An 18,322-nucleotide genomic window follows, 5' to 3' on the forward strand; every position below is an offset into this window, starting at 1 on the left:
ATCCAGAGCGTCCACAAGAATTTTTCCTGAATGGAAATAAAATTGCACAGTGGTGTTTTAATGTACTTTATCAGCATAGCATGCATGACCACAACACAGAGCAACTATCTTTAAGCATTAAAATGTTAAATTTAGGATCCTGGGATGGGGACAAGCACCTGCACGTCCCATAGTAGACGATGTCCATGATGTTGTTTGTATTAACGGCCCGATTAAAATTCCTTTAGCTTTGCCAGTGTAAACTTCAGTGAAAACAAGCCTTTGATTTTCATACATGGGAAACCTTAAACCCTGAATCATAATCCCTTTTGCTGAGAAAGCCCCAATATTACATACACTGCTAGGAAAACTATATCGGGATTGAACTCATATCTATTAGCTAATGAGCAGTAGTTATAAAGTGGAAACCGACCAGTGTTTTGGTGTAGTAGAGAAAGGTGCTTAGCTAGTGAGGACCCCTTTCCACTGGGTTTATTCTTGGTGCACCATGCTAAGTACAAATACAGGAAGAGGTCATACCTTTATCGGACCATTAAGAAAATTAAATATATAATTTTGGAGCTACCCATGAGAACTTGGTGCACAACCTGAGGAAGACGCATTATCACTGAAAGCTCACTTTATTTTTTTCCCTTTATTTTCTTAATGGCCCCATAAAAATATCAACTGTTCCTGCATTTCTATTGTATTGAGAACCATGAGACCCTGTCCATATTTTTTTCTGAACTAAAGTCTCTTTCCCTGCTACCTCTCCATCAAAGCACTGGTCAATGTCCATGTTGTAACCATTGCAAGCATTGGTGGAACGTCAGCATGGCCATACTGCACAGTTCTCCTAATGAACTGTCACTGCTTTCGACAGAGGAACATTGCAACTCATGATGTAAGGGAAAAGCCAGCAACTCAGTGGCAGAGCACAGGCATTGCATATACAAAGTTCAGTTTTGGATATATTTTTTCCAGCTCAAAGGAGATTAGGCAGCAGACAATAGGAACATGCATTCTCTGCTGCCAGCCAGAGTAGGCAATATTGGGCTGGATGGACAAACAGTTTGATTAGACATAAGACACTTTTATGTTCCTATTGTTCTATGGGACCAAATGGGCTCATAGGAATTTTTCAAGAAGCTGCATAGGGCCCTTTGGCATAGACCGTGCACATAGTAAACACCACCAAAACACATGTTGGTGGTTCTAATTAGTGGTTCTAATGGAGGCAGGGCATCCAGTCAAAGCCCTGGGATCTTCTGTGTAGCAGGACTATGACATCATCTGACACTCCATTCCCCAGGCCTCTCTGTTCCCTTTGAGGTTAGCTGCAATCTTCACAGTAGCTGGAGAGAAATTGATTTCCCCAGAAACAGTATGTTATTGCAAGCTGTCTCTGCTGCAATGCAAAGTGGTTGACACTGGTTTAGTTTTGAAAGGCACTTAAGAGCCATAAACGTTTTAAAGGACCCCTTCCTCATTTATTGATAAGGACCAATTTGCTAATCTGTATTTCCTAGTGGAGGGTGCTGGCTGTGGTGACTGTCATCCTGGGGGTCTCCACTTCCATGTTTATACAACTACACTACTGGGTACATTAAATAAATATGTTTAGGATTCTTAGGAGGAAAATGCTCCCCCCCCCCACAAACTCCTAATGTGTATGCCTGTGTGTGGAACCAGAGTCTGGAAAAATTATTTTTCTGGGCTACAAAAATTTTCTGCCATAATGGCCACTGGCAATGTTGGCTGGAGGATTTGGGGGAAGTTGCAGTCAAAAAAGGTGATGTTTCCACATTTTTCTAGGGACCCTAATAAATCGTGGTCATGATCTTCTAGACAAGCGGAATTCTCAAACTAGTTTGATTGGGGATGAGGTGGAAGCCAGGGTGCATCATGAGAATAAATGAGCCATAGGTAGTTTGCAGCTCTGTAGATGTTGCCGGATAACAGCTCCCATAATCCTCTGACACTGCCAATACTTCCTAAGGCTGATGGGAGCTGCAGTACATGACACCTGGAAGGGCATTAATTAGCCATCTGGATTAGTCACGGGCACTTCGAATCCGTATCCCCAGAGTACGAATATGAAGTGCCTATGTCTAATCTGGTTCTTCAGCATGAAAAGGAGCTGAGTGTTAATTGCCGTTTTCTGCTTTCCTGGGTGACCCTCAGTTCATCTGTTTTTGCTTTAATCTCGGGTCCCTTCTTCCCTTCCCTGCTTCCACGGAACACAGTAGGAGTGTTCAGGATTCTTTTTTTTCAACCAAGTCCTGGATAGCAGCACTTCAGTCTCGCTCATTGCTTGCTGATAGTTAGCTAGCAAGCTTGGTCACATGGCGTTGAGCCCAGCAGTGACTTAGCCAAGTGCTCAAATAAAAAAAAAGCCCAAGACTATTTTTAGTTCCTACACAATAAACTGCTTGATTTTCAAGCTGGGGAGGGGAGCTGAGGCTTCTCCTGTATTGAAAGGACCCCTAAGGCTTTTCAAAAAGACCACTAAGCTAAAGGCAAAAAAATATACAAACACAAACCATCTTGACCACGCAGAAATAATGCAGCATTCCCCCCCACCTTGCAATTGTGCTTTTCCTCATACTTTAAGTGTGTCAGGCAGGTAAGGACCTATATCTAATTGCTAGATCCAAGTGGAGTAAACCCATTGAATCAATGGCATTTACACAAGTGTTGACTTCCCATTCAGCAATTGATTCAATGAGCAGCAAAATCCAGTTGCTGCTAGGAGTTAGGTTGACTCTAGCTCATAGCAGCAACCGGATTTAATCCTAAATCCTCTTCTATTAAGCCTTACTCATAGCTATATTTATGATATATTTGTACTCTGACTCACAGGAGGCAAAATCCGCTGGGTTCAGTTTCCCGTCCATGCCTCCCCAAAATGAACCGACCCTGTATCCTGTGTCTCAGAAAGAATTATGAGTAAGTTTAGTACACAGCCGCTGCTCCTATCTGATTAAGACTTTGAGGGTTTCATTCCACAGATTCCTTTCACAAGTATGAGCTTTTTTTCCCCTCTTCCTTCCAGCTTCCTTGGTTAGGATCCCTTCTTTTGCATGGACTGAGTCAAGACCCCAAACAAGTATAAAGAGAGAGAGAGAGAGAGGGAGAAATCCAAAATATTTTTTTATTTGGGGGGGGAGAGCTATGTGAGATCTGTGGATGAGTCTGCTGGGGGTACGAAGGATTAGAGCCATTTGGAATAATTGCTTCTAAATAGTGGGTTGGGGCTCTTCTATTATATCTTCTATTTAACAGTGTTAAAAAAAAAATGAAGTGGTCTCTACTCTGTCTCCCCATCACTTTTTCCCTCCCCTCTCCCTGCTCAAAATTGAATGGATCCATGCCAGGACTGTCCCGCGGGTGAGATAACAAATCCCCTAGCCTGAAATATACTTCTTTTTTTCAGGGGTTTGTTTACGACTGGGACGCAGAGGGGGGGGGTGTCTTATGTCTGGCTCAGAATCAGTCCCTCCCTGCTGTCCTCTCCCCCCCCCCCCCCGCTTTCAGATGCTCTGATTCACTCCTGACCTCCGCTTTGTCTCCTGCTGTGATTTATATACCGCTCAGCGCGTCTCTCCCAAGGAGTGAAAGGAGGAGGGGAAGGAAGCCGCTTGCTGACTTCTCGTGGGGGGGGGGGGGTGCCGGCGGTTCACCTTGCGCTGCCCTTGTGTTACCTCCCTACCTGGCTTCCACAGCACTCCGACTGCGTCTTTGTGAGTGTGTGTGTGTGTGCGCGCCAGCCAGCCAGCCAGCGCACCGGCGTTAGACGGGGAGAAGAAGTTGCTGCCATTCTTGCGCGATGGAGTCATGGGAGAAACTGCCGGGAGCGCACAGATAGCGGGGAGCGCAAGCAAGCAAGCAAGCAAAGCAAAGCAAAGCAAAGCAAAGCAAAGCAAAGCAAAGCAAAGCAAAGCATCCAGGCTGGCTGAGCTCAGTAGCCACCGCGGGAGGAGGAGGCGGCACGCTTTGGGCTGGCAGAGCTGGAGGTGTCCCTGCCCAGTGGTAGCTGGTTCTTCTACCCCTGGAGGAAGGTGAGAGGGAGAGGAGAGCGCTCAGACGTGATTTGGGTTCCTTGCATCTTTCCAGCTACAGGGCAGGAGAGAAGGGCTTTTCCCTTTCCTCTTGGTCTTCTACATCCCTCCATCTGTTCCTAAGCCTGGTGGGAACCCAAGCCTTGGCTATGGGAATTTCCTGACAAAATGTTTGTGCGTCCTAATCCTCTTTAGGATATGATGTGCAGGATAGGATGCTTGTGTTTGAAACTCCAGGATCCTCAGGTGATAGGTCTGGGTTTCTTGTTTTGTTGAAGGGGCTGTTTCAAGTGAAAATTGACTCACCATGGCTGGAAATAATTCTTTGTACCTAGTTTATCTTTACAAAACCTAGCTGATAGGCGAGTGAACTTTGCAATAACTTTACTTTGGGGGTGTATTGTCATTAGGATCACCCGCAATGTTTATTCTTGTTTCAGCATTCAAAGGAGAGGTCACACACTTGTGGTATTCTCACTTTATCTTATTCAGAGTTTGTTGTAATAATTAACCTGGTCTCTAGTAAAATCAGGTCCTGTAAACAGATGAACTGGGTTATAGTAGGCATTTAGTAATCCAATAGCCGTTTCTTATTGCTTGAGGTTATGGGCTTATGTAAACCTATCCTACAATCTGGAAAGATGTATTTTTTTAATTACAACTCTCAGAATCCCTGGGTGATTTTTTTAAGAAAAACATTCCAGTCCATTTTAATATATTTGGTGTGGTTTTATTTGTACATTGACAAGAAAATTAGCTGAAAAAACTCCAGTTCCATATGTCATATTTTTACTGCAATTATTAAAATATACATCTGGTGTGATATACTCAATATCTTTTTTAAAAAAATAATGGTAATATTACATAATAAACAAACACTAGTGAATTGTATGTATTACAGTGGCAGCATGGCCTAGAACTCTGTGTGTGCACCACAGAGCTATTTAATTTTGTCAATGGAAAATGAATGAACTTTGTAAATGTGCAAAACTTACATGCAATTTCATTACCGGCCCACTGAAATAAAAAGTGGTGGATCAGATTCGTCACACCCCCTCTAGGAGTTGTTTCACATATTCTCCTATCTTGCAATCAGCGAGGCTGATGTACTGAGGAATGTATCCAACAGGCATATGAAGTTGTAGGAGAGAGCAGGAGAAATTGGAGAGTGGTGGAAAACTTTTCCTGATAAAGAAGGGCCATGTTCTCCAACTGGCACAAAAATCCATACTCATAGCATCAATTTTCTCCACCCTCCCTCCCTCCCTGTCTCTCTCTTGAGTGTGACCCCCTTCCCCCATTTCTACTTATACTAGAAAAATGCTTGTTAAGAATGGTGGGAGAGGAATGTGTGAAGGGAAGGTCTGCATAATGTAAAGAGTGTTGTTGTGCAGTACATAAATGTATGCTCAATACATTCAAACAGGCATAACATCCTTTTGGCATTGCCATGAATGGTAAATGTTGACTCATACAAGAGACCATAAAAAGTGTATTTGAGAATATCAGTGAGGCATGAGCTGCTAAACTTACTAATGTTTCCTGCTTTTGGGAAACTAGGTGGATCACCATGTTTGGGGTTCAGAAGTAATAGTTTAGGAGATTGGGAGCTCAATGGTTTAGGAGGTTAGAAGTTCAATTCTCTACTGTGCCTTCTTGACAGGGATTGGACTTGATGATCCATAGGGTCCCTTCCATCGTGCAGTTCTGAGATGGTTATGATGATGATTCAAAAATAGCAGACTCGGTTAATCAAAATGTTTAAATCATTGACTGGTACTATATAACAGATATGTTACAGTGAATTAGAGTGAAGCTGCTTTAAGAAGTTGTATTCATTTATTTATCTTGGCATGAGACTTTTCAGGTCCACAATTTGCAAACTGGCTTTCTTTTCATTCTGGGGTTGATCATCTGGAGAAAAGCACAGTCCAATAGTGTAAGACATGGCAGCTTTGAAGAATTGTGTGTTTGAAGACAGAAAGTTTATTTACTTCCTAATTGTGAAGCTATTTCACCTAATGAGAACAGATTTCTAATATGCTGCTAGACCAGTTATTCTTTTGTCATTTGCCTATGTCTCACATGGTGTCAGACCTTGTTGATAAGCCATCTCTCTCTGGATGATTTCAGGAAGGATCTGGGTGAATATTTTATTTCTAGATTTTATCAAAAGAGTGGATTGGATTAGATGTGAACATGGCCTGTGATCTGATCAGAGAACATGGAGAGGGAGTCTCCCTTACTTGGATCATGAGCCGTCCAATCTCTCTGATTCCATGTTTCCTTTCAGGACTAGATCCACTTTAAAGCATCTGAAAAGAAGCTGTGAAAAAGCAGAGTTTGGAAATTTTCTCCTTTCTTGGATGACAGTTCCCAGAATCATCCAGCCAGATGTACAGCTGGGGGAATGTGGGCATTATAAACATTTTTTAATATATCCAAGGTCTTGGTCTCTGTTGGCCAAGTCAACTGGGGTGGACAGAAATTGTAGTCCAAGCTAACTGGAGAGCACTAGGTTGGGGGGGGGGAGAATGAGATAGGACATGTTGTCTCCATCCTGAGTGGGGGGTTGTCGTTGTGGGAAGAGTAGACTTCGGTCTAAATGGGCGGGATATAAATTAAATAAATAATTAATTGTTTCCCCACTCAGAAACCATAATTGTATAACTTTAGGAGACTGATACACTATGAGAATTCTGCCTGAGCTCAACTCCATGTTGCTTCTGATTTTCCCTCTTAATGTCCAGTAGTAGTAGCAGCAGCAGCAGCAGCAACAACAACAACAACAAGAACAAGAACAGCAACAACAACAACAACAACAAACTTTGAACTGCAGAGTTGGAAGGGACCCCATGGATCATTGAGTCCAGTTCTTCTCCAAGAGGCATAGTGGGGAATTGAACTCCCAGCCTCAGGCTCCTCAGCCAGACACCTAAACCACTGAACTACTATCCAGAAGTTCTGTGATCTATTCTCCGTTTGACCTGCCTGTGCTAGGCTTGATCATGCCAAGCCTCTTGTCTAGACCATTTTCTGAAACAAGTCTGGACTGGCTCCCATTAAGTCTACCCATAACTTGGGCCAGCTGGCTTCACCCTTAAAAGAAGATTCCAGAATAATGAGGCTTGGCTGTGTGAAGCTCTGTGGGATTTCATTCCCTGTGCCGCTAAAGCAATATATTATACCCACCTCTTTGACAAATCTCATGAATGCTTGAAAGAGATTACCGTTATATACCCTACACTACACAAACACAACTGAAACAATTCAGGAAAATAAAACCCAGTAAGAAGTTGAGAAGGTTAATTAGAATTGCCAAGGCCCAAATGCCCCATCCCATTATGCACTGCCTAGTTACTGTAAATGTTTTCAGCCTTATTTATGTGCATGAATGATGCTTGGTGCTTCGTTTAAGAAGTATTAATCTCAAAGGGCATGTTTGCCCATTTCCCACTAATAAAAGCTGCAGTAGTTCCACTGCTTGTATCTTTGTTTGGAAAGCAAGAAAGGGTCTCCTGCCGTTTGTCACAGTTCTGATCACGCTTTTGTGTTGGTCTTGCTACAGCGAATGAATTTAGAGCATCCACTGAGGGTGACTTTGGACAGCTAACCCTTTCACTCTTTGGAAAGTCAGCTCCAAAGGGAAATAAAAGTGAATCCCTCAAGCGATGGGCAACTGCTAAGCTTTCATTTTAAGGGCTTGGTCACTGACTGGTCTTGCCTGGAAGGCAGGCAAAAGCAGTCCTTTCTATAAAAGGCTCAAGGGTGTAAAAGCATCATTAAATGCTTGTACCTTATTTGTTTCTGGTGCTGCTCCTTCATAATGTGAGGCCACAGGGGCTGAGGAAATATGTTCTCCTTAAGTAGGCAGCATCATGGAGAAATCCCACATATCCCTTCTTATGTGCAGTCTTTGCTAACTCCTGTTGCACACTTTGGAAGGAAACAACATTTGACAGCTTACCTCCGAGTCAGACCTATCTGAAATGTGATTTCCAGAATGTTCTGAAATTAAACACTGCCTTGAAAATGTGAGGAATCATCTTTTATACCTGTGGATGTCCAGAAATGTTATCGGATTACATATAATGAACAATGAATCTGCTTATAGAAAGGAAGTACAAAGGTTGATACTTTGGTGTAAAGAAAATCATCTCACACTTAACATCAAAAAAACTAAAGAACTCATAATTGATTTGAGGAGGAAGAGAAATGTACATTTACCACAGTACATAAACGGTGAGGAAGTGGAGAGAGTTGGTAGTTTTAAATTTCTGGGTACTTACATCTCAGAGGACCTCTCATGGACTATAAATGCCAACATGCTAATGAAGAAGGCACAGAAGAGGCTGTATTTCCTGAGAATGCTTGGCAAGTTAAATTTATCTCAGCATTTACTTCTGTCATACTATCGTAGCACCATTGAGAGTGTCCTAACCTATGGCATTCTGGCATGGTTTGGGAGTAGCTCTGTAGCGAACAAAAAAGCTCTACAGAGAACCATTAAAATTGCCCAGAATATCATCGGGCTCCAGCTACCAACCCTGGATGACATCTTCACATCCCGCTGTCTAAGGAAATCACATAGCATCCTGAGAGACTCTTCCCATCCTGCTTATAACTTTTTTGAACTGTTACCATCTGGCAGAAGATATAGAACAATTAAGACTCGGACCACACGTTTTCTCAATAGTTTTTATCCCAGAGCTATAATTGCAATTAATAATGAGCTTAAAGACCACCAGTAGTGAATAATTAGTTGGACTGTGTTACTTGGCCTGCGGTGCAGATGTTTGTATTTTTAGTGGAGGACTTTTAGTGGGTGGGGAGTGTTTGGGGAATTTTATGTGTGTGCATGTGTCTGGTCTCTGGGTGTCTGTGAATTTCGTTGTATGTGTATATACTTACAATGACAATAAATTATTATTATTATTATTAGTAGTAGTAGTAGTAGTAGTAGTAGTAGTATTAGTATTAGTATTAGTATTTATTATTATTATTATGTTTATGTTTATGTTTATGTTTATGTTTATGTTTATGTTTATGTTTATGATGTTTATTATGTTTATTATGTTTATTATTATTATGTTTATGTTTATGTTTATGTTTATGTTTGTTTGTTTGTTTATTTATTTATTTATTTATTTATTTATTTAACATTCAAGGGTTCCAAAACGGAGGTGTGTTTTTTTTAAAGGCAGATATGAGAAAAGAGATAGTTTTGAAAAGAACCTGATGGCTTAGGAAAAAAGATTTAGGGCATCCAGAGTGAGATAGCCCTTTGAAATATTTATTGTTAAAAGCTGGGAGGTATATTTATATACCTATATGTACTTTTGGCTGGCTGCCTATCTCAGTTAGGTATCTGGCTGAGGAAGCAGAGGGTGGGAGTTCAAATCCCCACAGGGCATCTCAGGAGAACCTGTCTCTGTAGCCTTGGGCAAGCTGCGCAGTCCTTGATTGTCACTAGAAGAAGGGAGTGATGAACCGATACTCTGAGTACTCTCTACCTAGAAAAACCTGGAAAGGGTTGCCATAAGTCAGAATTGACTTGACAGCATTCAACAACAACAAATATTTGCTCTCTTTTTTTAAAGTCCTATGCCAATTTGAGGAGGAAATCATAGCAGTGAACACATTTTTCAGAATCGCACAATGTACAGTACATAAAAATAAACAGCCCAATGAGAATGGTGATATAACCACAATAGAAACATAATAAACAGTGATAACATTTTCTGATGACAGTCAATACTAAGTGACAGAGGTGCTGCGTTACCAGACTACGCCAGGGGGCGTGATGGTGAAGTGGACTGCCCAGAGATTAAACCAAACAGACACTGTTGTAGTGTTGAAAGTATTATTTACAATAAAGTCCATATATACAGGGTAAATACAGCTTCTCTTGGTCTTTATACAGTCCTGGTCATTCACAGTAGTTCTTCAGTTAGCAATGGTAAATTACAGTTTCAGTAACCAAATATTGTTACCAATGTAAATAGTCCAGCATCCACGAAGTCTTCTCCTCTCACCACAGAGATAGTCTTCCTCCAGGATCTTCTCCTTGCAATATGGCAAGTCTTCATCCAACGATGCAGTAAATACAGCTCTCAGCAACACGATCACCAGCAACACAACAACCAAACACTACCCAAACTATCCAACAGCCCAACTACCCAAACTACCCAACAGTTTGTCTCTGCAAGCTTGGCTAGTTTTATTCTTGGATGTACCAATCAAATTGGTTGTCACACAGCTGTCTCCATTAACTCAGCTGTGCTCCTTTGTTACATGTTGCTTGACTAAATCTGATCCTGTAACAACTTATACACTGAATTGCGATGAACAATTCCCTAGGTTGACTTTGAGACCTGTCAATCTCCTCCAATTGTTTATAGCAATTCTGTAACATACATTGTACATTGCTTTGAACATATACAGAGTTCTTTTTACATTCACATACATTATATCATTCCCAACATTTCACATGCTTTTGTTATGTTTAGTTGGCCCCAATACTTTTGTTAAACAATCAGCTTTATTATTTTCTGTTCCACAGTATACCAATTCAATTAACCCATTCTCTATACTTTGCTTTACATTTTGGTACCTGATATCTGTGTGTTTAGATCTGCTTCTTACATTTGGTGAGTTTGCCATCTGTATGACAGCTTGATTATCTTTAAAAACCTTTATTTGTGTTTTTATATTCATTCCCAGATCTTGTGCCAATTGTTTATAAAATACTAGATCTGTACACAATTCAGATAATGCTGCATACTCAGATTCGGCAGAAGACAACGATATAAATTTCTGTCTAGCTGTCTTCCAGCTTATCAAACTTTCTCCCAAATGTACAGTCATGCCTGATGTTGATCTTCTGGTTGTCAAATCACTACCATAATTTGCATCGGCATAAGCAGTAATATACAGTTCTCCCACTGGTTCTAAATTTAGCTTTTTATTTTGTGCCTCCTTTAAATACCTAAGTACTCTTTTTGCTGATTGCCAGTGCCTTTCATTCGGCTTGCTCACATTCCTTGATAGCAAGTTTACAGCTATAGAGATGTCTGGCCTTGACCATCTGCTCAAATATAGTAAGCTGCCTACCAGTGATCTATATACTTCAATATCACATTCCGGGCCATTCATATCTTCTTTCTCAAACTCTATATTCATAGGAGTTGCTGCACCTTTACAATCCTCCATTTTATATTGTTTTAGGAGTTTTAATATTTTGTTCTTCTGGGCTATTTTAAATCCTTTCTTACTTTTTTCTATCTCTACTCCCAAGTAGTTACTTATTTCTCCTAAATCTCTCAACTTGTAGTGTCTCTTTAACATTTGGATTGTTACTTCAGCCTCTTTCTTATCTTTGGTAAATATGGCTAAATCATCCACAAATACTAACACTATAGCTTGTGTTCTCTCATTTATAAATAAACAAGGGTCAGCCTTTCCTTGCACAAAACCATTATCTTTTAAAGTTTTGGTTAAATGTTGGTTCCATTCATGGCCACTTTGTCTGAGACCATATAGACTTTTTTTCAATATCCAGCATTTACCTTCACTTTCAATACCTGGTGGAATTTCCATATAAATTGTGTGTTTCAGGTCAGCATATAAATAGGCTGTTTCTATATCAACATGCCTGGTCATGAGATTATGCTTGGCTGCATAGGTTAAAGCAAATCTCAATGTTTCTGGTCTTAGAGCCGGTGCAAAAACTTGATCATAGTCGTTTGAAGTTTGTGCATATCCTTTTGCCACTAGCCTTGCTCTATACCTCACATTACCATCGGCATCCACCTTCCTTTTAAATACCCATCTGGAACCAATTACTTTTGATTTTTCAGGCAGTTTCACCTCCTCATAAACCTTCAGTTGTTTTAATGAATTTAACTCCTTATCCATTGCCTCTTTCCATTTTATTTGTTCCTTCTCAGGCATATTACATATGTCATTATATGTCTCTGGTTCAGCCACATTGAGACAGTAATAGGTCTCAGGCTTGTACCTGTCTGGAGTTTTTCTCTCTCTGCTAGACCTCCTAGGTAATTCCCTGTCCTCCTCGTGAGTTTCCCTCCTTTCTGAGTTGGATGGAATTTCTTTATCAGTTTGCATTTCCTCAGGTTCTAACTCTCTTTTAATTTCTTGCTCTGTTTGAGAGTCACTTTCATCTTCACTATCCTCACTACTTTCATTCCTTTCAGACAATTTAATTATTGTTTCTGGGGGTTTACATATTTTGTCCCAGTTACTGTGTTCGTTAAATGAAGCACTGCTACTTATTACAAGTTTGTTGGTATTTGGCAACCCAAACCTAAATGCTCTCCTATTTTGTTGGTATCCAAGGAAATACATCAACCTGGCTTTCTTCTCTCCTTTTCTCCTTATTTCTTTTGGGATGTGAACCCATGCAGGAGATCCAAATACGTGTAAAAATTTTAAATTTGGTTTTCTCCCAGTCCAAACTGTGTAGGGTATGTTGTTTATTCCACTGTGCCAAAGGATATTAATATAAAAATTCGCACAAAGTGTAGCTTCACCCCAATATTTTTCTGATAGATTACTCCCCCTAATCATTGCCTCAGCCATGTTCTGCAGAGTTTGGCCCCTTCTTTCAATAAAGGCATTCTGAGTAGGTGTATAGGGAGCGGCTCTCCTGTGAGTAATACCATTTTTCGTTAATATTGCTTGAAATTTGGCATTGGTAAACTCTGTTCCATTGTCAGTTTGCACCACCTTAACCTTTTTCCCTGTTTTGCGCTCTACAAATTTGAGCCATTTTTCAAACTCTACATGCACTGTACTTTTATCTTTCATGAGATAGCAATATCCAAACCTGGACTTTTGGTCTTGGATAGAGAGAATGTATCTGGCTCCTCCTAATGATGCACTTTTGGGTCCAATTACATCAACTGACACCAAATCTAATATATTTTTCACTTGTACATCACTATGTTTCATTATAGGAGCTTTCTTACTCTTGGCTAATTGGCAAGCTTGACAATTCACATATTCATTGCATTGCTTTAAATTAACTCCTACTGAGTTTTCAATTGTTTTTCTCAATGTTTTGTAGTTTGCATGTCCTAGCCTTTGATGCCATAAATGAATACAATCTTTGTGTATACATTTGTTTTCATAGACATTGTTAGCCTTAGTACAGTTTAGTCTATATAAATTGTTTCTAGCATAGCAATTCAATTTTTCATTGTTCTTGCTAGTTATTACACATTTCTCATCATAGAAAGTGCTAACAAACCCATTCTTTGCCAATGAACTCACAGAAAGTAAATTATGCTTCAAATTTGGAATATGTAAAACATCTATTGGTCTAGCAATATAAGGCAATTTCACTTTACCTTTTCCCAGTACCTTAGCACTAACACCATTTGCTAAGCATACTTGTTGGTTGGATACAGGTTGGTAGTTAAATATTAGCTGTTTGTTCTTACACATGCTGGCAGTTGCTCCAGAGTCGACAATCCACTCTTCTCCCTGTTCAGAGTTATAAATTTCCTCAGTCAGGCTTAGTGTTTCTCTCTTGCGTCTGGTTTGTTTTTCTTTTCCTTTCTTAAATTTACAGTCTTTCATCAGATGTTTTCTTGAGCCACAGGAAAAACAGCGTTTTCCAGAATGAATGCTTGCAGCTGTGTCCCCCTCCTCCTCACTTTCTTTCAGCTTATCACGGTGATTAGTGAGTTTGGAGTCTCGGAGCTGTTTGTTATCTTTTCTCTTTTGTTCTTCTTCCAACAGTTTGCTCGTTATATTAATTACTGTTAGCTCTGCTTGAGGAAGAATTTCTAAATTGGTCACCAGCTGATCATATGACTCATCTAATGAAGACAGGATAATAAATGCTTCTTGTATTTCTGTAAATGTGATGTTCTTTTCTCTTAAGTCCATCAACATTGACTTTATTGCCTCTAAATGTTGAAGCATACACCCTCCAGCTTGCAGTCTAGTTCGAAAAAGTTTTCTGGCAATTTGAATCTGGCTTCCAACGTTATCTCTTACGAAGAGTCTCCTTAAATCCTCCCATGCCTTCTTTGCTGAGTTTTGGCCTCTCAGGTGGATAAGAAGACGGTCTTCTAGAGTTAACCCAATAATAGCCAGAGCTTTTGCATTTAGTTTCTTTTTCCTCTCATTTAGGACTGCTGGGGGATTTTCTACAATGTCCCATAATGCTTCCTTTTGTAATAGCAACTGTACCTTCTGCTGCCAAGTTGCATAATTCTCCCCATTCAACTTTTTTATGCACAGTCCAGCCATAGACATTTCGTTGGCCATCTTTACCACAGACTGTAGCCACACTACTTGGCTCTCTCTGTTCAGCAGTTTCTTCAATAACTTCTTAAATTTATACCTGGATGCAGTCTGGTGCGCTGTCTGGGCCCATAACCAATTGACAGAGGTGCTGCGTTACCAGACTACGCCAGGGGGCGTGATGGTGAAGTGAACTGCCCAGAGATTAAACCAAACAGACACTGTTGTAGTGTTGAAAGTATTATTTACAATAAAGTCCATATATACAGGGTAAATACAGCTTCTCTTGGTCTTTATACAGTCCTGGTCATTCACAGTAGTTCTTCAGTTAGCAATGGTAAATTACAGTTTCAGTAACCAAATATTGTTACCAATGTAAATAGTCCAGCATCCACGAAGTCTTCTCCTCTCACCACAGAGATAGTCTTCCTCCAGGATCTTCTCCTTGCAATATGGCAAGTCTTCATCCAACGATGCAGTAAATACAGCTCTCAGCAACACGATCACCAGCAACACAACAACCAAACACTACCCAAACTATCCAACAGCCCAACTACCCAAACTACCCAACAGTTTGTCTCTGCAAGCTTGGCTAGTTTTATTCTTGGATGTACCAATCAAATTGGTTGTCACACAGCTGTCTCCATTAACTCAGCTGTGCTCCTTTGTTACATGTTGCTTGACTAAATCTGATCCTGTAACAACTTATACACTGAATTGCGATGAACAATTCCCTAGGTTGACTTTGAGACCTGTCAATAAGCGTTAAAAATAAACCAGGAGAATATTACGCCAAAGGATATTTTTAAAAACTGTCTTTATTCCAGCCACCTAAAAATAACTTTCGACAGAAACAGACAAGATGGCGTCTTTGCAAATAGCATGTAAGAAAACATTATTAGCCCAGAGATGCATTTTTTACTGGTGCCATGTTTCCAAATTGACATGCAAGCGGAGCTTGGTGTTTGCTTCCAAGATGACCACTCTGTGAAGAAAAAGCAAGCTAATTTGCAACTTGCAAAGTTTCAAAACAACATTGGGAAGTAACCAGATGTCCTTTAGTTCTTAAGCCAGCCTCACTTAAATTACTAAACTGCTCTCTCATCTGTTTCTGCCTGTAACTAGCTGGCAGGGCATTCCACAGGTTAAGTGCCACTTCATTCAAGAAAGTGAATACAAGGCTCTAGTTTGGAAATTTATCATGTAGACAAATTGGAACAACTGATACTAACTACATTTTCTTAACTGTTCAGGGAATTATCATTTTCCCCAGCCCTTTCTAGTTATTACTTGTGTGGAAGAATAAACAAATGACGAGGAAGAAACACACTAGTTCTCTTGGCTCGTCACTGTTTCTATGGCCTTCTACAAGCAGAAAGTTACTTTTTAAAGAGGAGAGCCTCTCATATATCTAGAGCTGTGATTCTCAACCCTGGTTCCCCAGGTGGTCTTGGACTAAAACTCCCAGAAGCCTTCAGCATAGCTGGGCTGGCCAGGATTTCTGGCAGTTATAGTCCAAAAAGATCTGGGGGCCCAAAGTTGTGAACCACTGGCCTAGAGATTTTGAACATGATTTGTAAACTTGATTTTCCAGGATTCCAAAATATATGAAGAGCTTCGACAGATAGAGAGGCCCCCTCAGTTTCAGAAAATTGGCTTCCACATTGGGAGGGGTTACATCATCCCACTGTGAATGCTTTTATTCTGTGCCTAAAAGAAATGTGTAAAAGGAATGTCTGTGATGGGGTGTATTCCTCCATTTTTATATCCTCAGCATCCATTCCTGTGTTGTCTCACCACCATTAAGTCAGTTTTCTAATTTCAGCCCCAGTGGGAGGGGGCAGTGGAGGTGGTACTTTACGTGAGTGCATATCTATTAGAATTTTAAATTTTAAATGAAGGCCATGTTGTTCGGCAGTAAAGTGGGATGATAATGTGCACAGTCTTCAAAATTCAATCCCCCACTTCTCTGTTAGTAAATACTAGGAAAGATGTCCGGCCAGATTCAGTGGACGGAGAGGACAACACAGAGCTAAGCAGACCAGTTGCTGGACTAAAATAGCTTTCTGAAGACGAATTGTTTCAGTATTTAGAACATTTCTTATGTTTGCTTTGTTTCTTATCTCTGTGACTTTGGAATGTTTTGCGCACTTCTGTTCTACCTTCCCTTGAAAGTCCGTGCAATGCATGTTTACAAACCGTGAGAAATCTTAATAACACAAGAAGGGAGGTGCTGTGGCACGCTATATGCCTTATCACCTCTTCACCCCTTTATTCAATTCACAGATTTCATGCATGGCTGCAGGACCTTTTAACAAACGTGCAACAAATCTGGCCCTTCAAGGGAGTAATTTTAGTCATGTAAAAGTAAACCTTGAGTTAACTTTGCTCAGAACTAGGAAACCTTACTTCTTTACTGCAAGCCCCTGAAACTCACAGGCACAGAATGTGGGGACTCTGGGAATTACAGTCTAGAGAAGTAATTTTCCCATGTTCTGCACTAGCTGTTTCTCAATTATTCTTGCTCTCAAGTACCGTAATTACAGGTTATCTTGTGTGTGGTTTTTTTTTATTGTGTGTTACAAATGCTATTTCAATCTTCGGGTATGCTGAATGATTTCAGTATCTGGATTTTCTCAAAGAACTTTTAGGTAACAATTAATTGAACTACTCAGTCCCTCAATCAGCTTCTATGGATACTGGCCTCTTGATCCATGTTGAATGGCACTGGATCAAGCCTGTACTGGATATATGAAGCTGAGGTTAGTGCTTCAGAATCACAGTTGATGAACTTCAGAAAAACAGGACTGGGGAGGAGATTCTGTCTGAACCTCAAATAACTAGAAACAATGCCCCGTGCTAGCCAAGTTGGACAATGATGGGTAATATGAGGAAAAAGTTGTTTAGATGTTCAGAACAGAGAGAGTTATATGCACTGTTTATATAAATAATAACAACCTGCATTATGAAGCTGCTATGAGGAAGAAGACGAGAATGGTGTTCATTTATATTTTTATACCACTTTTCCAGGTTTTTTTTTAAGTGCTCAAGGTTTAAAAGGATTTTTGGATACATTTAATTTGGACATAAAAACACAATGCACTTCTGTTTCATAGGTAAGGTGTTGAGTAGAGATGGGAATGAATTTAAAAATGAATCACCAAATTCATTCAAAAATTACTAATTTGTTGATTCGTATTGGTGCAAATCAGTGCCCCGAGAAATACAAATCAGTGAAGGTTTACCTGGTTTTGATTCATTGATTTGTTTGGCTATAAAATGCCCCCCCTGCACCTAGAGAGACAATCACTGCAGGGAAGCTTCCTCTCACCCCCCCCACAACCCACCAAGTTTGGGTTTCCGACATCCAAGTTATACCCCCACAAACAGCCTCCAAGAAAATTCCCCCAGGCACCCAGATAAAACATATTTGCAAAGAAACTTCCCCTGGTTCTTCTCTACACTCTCTCCAAATTTGGTAAAGATTGGGTTTCAGATGTCCGAGTTACACACCCACAAAGAGGTCCCCCTGGCACCTAGAGATACCAAAGTTACAGAGAAGCTTCCCTGATTCTCGTCTACACTCCCTTCAAATTTGATCAAGATTGGATTTCCCCAAGCCAGCTGCTAAATGGCACTTTTCTAGGGAACCCACAAAGTGTATAGCTTTGATGTATGAAACCCAGTCTTCACCAAACCTGGAAGTATTGTAGAAGAGAGTCATGGGAAGCTTATTTGTCATTTTTTGTCTCTAGGTGCCTGGGGGAAACTTTCCTGTAGGGATCAACTTGTGGGTATATAACTCAAACATTCAAAACCCAAACTTGTAGAGCTTGTACAGAAGAGTCAGGGGAAGCTTCCCTGTGAATTGGTGTCTTTCGGTGCTTTGCAGGGCTATTTTATAGGTTTTAAAGTAAAAAATGAATTCATGAATTGATCATCAATTTCTCAGAAAAAAATCATAAATTTATAATTTGTGATTTGTCTACCTTGATGAGTCACGAATC

General features: G+C 40.3%; 1 protein-coding gene across 8 annotated transcripts in view; it reads left to right on the forward strand.

Annotated features, from left to right (window-relative positions):
• ARHGAP24 (Rho GTPase activating protein 24) overlaps positions 1–18,322 on the forward strand; it is a 361,497-nt gene that overhangs the window by 220,675 nt on the left and 122,500 nt on the right. Inside the window, exon 1 of one of the 8 annotated variants that reach the window (XM_073002008.2) lies at positions 3,756–4,040. The exons of the other annotated variants lie outside the window; for them this stretch is intronic. The gene's annotated coding sequence lies outside the window, so the exon portion shown is untranslated. Of the gene's footprint in view, positions 1–3,755; positions 4,041–18,322 lie in introns of those variants that run through there. 8 annotated transcript variants of the gene reach the window in all.

This window comes from Pogona vitticeps, chromosome 5 (assembly GCF_051106095.1).
Source record: "Pogona vitticeps strain Pit_001003342236 chromosome 5, PviZW2.1, whole genome shotgun sequence".
NCBI classification, from domain to species: Eukaryota; Metazoa; Chordata; class Lepidosauria; order Squamata; family Agamidae; genus Pogona; species Pogona vitticeps.